Below are 2,729 nucleotides of genomic sequence, written 5' to 3'. Positions count from 1 at the left end.
TGGAGTGCTGGAGATTCAACTTGGTTCAGCCACAAGCAAGGTAAGTGTTGTAGTCACTGTACTGTTTCTCTGTCCCAATTCTGAAAGTTTAAAATCTTGGAAAATAATGAGCTAGGTAAAATTTATATGCCACAATTTCTTATAAACACAATTTCTTATAATGTAAGTAATTTTTCTAAAATGTAAAAACATTCTTTACATCATACTAATTTGATTTCAACTATTCTTTACATTCATAAAAATTATTATTGCTTTTTTGCAATACACATAAAATTCATTTCCCATCTTACGTAATCTAGAAGATCAAAATGTCAGCACATGTGAAAAATTATTATCTTCTAAGAAATCTAACTGAATGTATGGGCACTGGTCAGAATTTAACAAGTCACATATAAGATATGCTTTAAAAGCTTGACATTGTATGTAATAAAATGCTTGCAAAATGTTTTCTAAGCCCCAGAGATGCCACCACAGCAGGCTATCTATCCAGAGCTACCTGGAGGGGATCAGGTAAATGGCACCACCTGCCCCAAGAGCCCCAGCAGAGGAAAACCTCCAGAACTCAATTGTCACTCACGTCTGGTCTCCACAGGCTCAGACAAGTCTCACCCATGAGTGAACCAGCTGAAAAAAACATGTATATGGGACTTGTCATCAAAATTTTCAGGCTTGCATGGAGTTGGGAATGGGTGACCTCCCTTAACTCTCTGTTTTTCCGGAAGCCTGGCAGTCATGCCCGCAAACTGCCTCTGGCACCATATAACCTCATGATCCGCTGTGGTCCAGAGATTCACAAATAAACCTCAGAAGAGGAAGATCTCAATATGCTACAGAGATTCCTCTGGACCCCAAAGTCACTATCCAATTAAAAATACAATTCTAGCTGAATCACCCTACCTAAAACCTTAAAATTCCTGGAGCTCTTGACCTGCAAATGCGGCCGCATGTCATCTCATACTCTATGAAAGGACTTAATGACTCCAGAGTGATACATAATCCTCACGAATTTTCCTCTAAGGAAACTTTTTAGATCATCTTTAGCGGATAATTCCTAACAAGCAATGCAAAATAAATTATTTAGTTCCCACTTTGGGGGAAGTCTTTGGGGATCGGGGTGGAATCATTCGAAATATGGTGATGGGAAGGTGTAATAGTGGCAGGAATGTGGTTGAAATATTAAAAGTAATCAATTATTGTGAATAACTTTATAAGAATAAAATAATATTTTTAAAAATATATGCTTATGCTATAATTGCAGTGTAAGACTACCGTTTCCATAATAAGTAATAAATAGAAACCATGACAAATGTTTGGATAACTTTTACTATTCTAAAATGATTTTTAATTGCTTCTAAGATAACACAATTACTTATGTAAATGGTTTAAGCAGATAATTTTTTAAAACGTCTTGTTCTTCATAAAATAAAATGGATTAACATTGCATAAATGATGGTTGACAAAGGCCTCAAATGTATGTGAACCCTGCATTATGGTCTTGACTTATCAACTTATCAACTATGCAGGAAGAGGTGATAAACTGATGATCAGACTCATAATGATATGACAACAGTGGTGTAGGGTCATGGATATTTTGATGGTGATAATGTTCAGTAACTTTCTATTTCAATAATAGAAATTTGAACACGATTGTAGTTATATCACCTAGACCACAATTAAAATTGAAAAAAAAATATAAAGCTCTTGTTCATCCATTCTTTTTTGGAAAGAAAGTATTTCCAAGCAATGCTCAGAAGGTTGAGGCCTCTACTTTTCCCAATTCTCTCACCTGGAAAGTATTTCTTGCAAAGGTAAGAGAATGTCATGCTGCAGGTGCTATGTAGTTCTTAGGGTATCTGGCTTTTCTAGAGATGCTAGGACCCTCGAGAGTTCTACCCTGGTATATTGCTTGGGCATGTGATGCAACAAATCAAGAGGATAAAAGCAAAAGCCAGGTAGGATCCTTAACTGTTGAACCTACTGAACCTCCATCTATCTATTTTATAATCACGTCAGCCCTAGAAAATCTAACTAAATGAAAAACAGCAGCAAATGTATTCCAGATTAAAAAATTTTATTAGTACTCTTTCTACATATCCACATTTAGTGAAACATCTATTTTTTTCTTCATAGAAAGATATCTGAAGGGTTTTTTTTCTGGGGTGATATGTTTTAAAAATTGTATCAGTTGTGCTTATAAATGTATTGGAACCTTAATAAAATGTATATAATAGAAGAAAATACAGATTATATTATAGAAGAAGGGTTAGGGAAAAGAAACCTTACTACAGAAATGATTAAACTAATAAAATATAATTTTGGTACAATTTTTGTGATAGGTAGCATTTATTGATTTTTGCTATGTACAGGCACTCATGCTAAATACTTAAAATATATTATTGAATTTAATCTTTATAAAAGCCTTTCAGACTTGTTATAAATATACATACTTGACAAATAATGAAATGATCAATTTTTTTAACAACTGCTGTGCTATCGTTCCAGCCCTTTTTTAACAATAACCCCAAATTTATATAGGTTCAAAGCCAGCAGTAAGAGTCATATCAGATAACAAAGCCAGTGTTTCATCTTCCTTGTTAGACTTACTCTCATCTAAATTTCAGAAATTTCTCATTTCAGAAAAGAAGATAAAAGGTAGACATGAAAACAATATAGCTTTAGTTTGCAGTAAGATCAATATGTGTATAACCTACTTGTCAAAAACATTTAAA

Source organism: Sorex fumeus, unplaced genomic scaffold (genome assembly GCF_029834395.1).
Source record: "Sorex fumeus unplaced genomic scaffold, SorFum_2.1 ptg000035l, whole genome shotgun sequence".
In the NCBI taxonomy this organism is placed as follows: domain Eukaryota; kingdom Metazoa; phylum Chordata; class Mammalia; order Eulipotyphla; family Soricidae; genus Sorex; species Sorex fumeus.
This window is presented reverse-complemented; position numbering follows the sequence as displayed.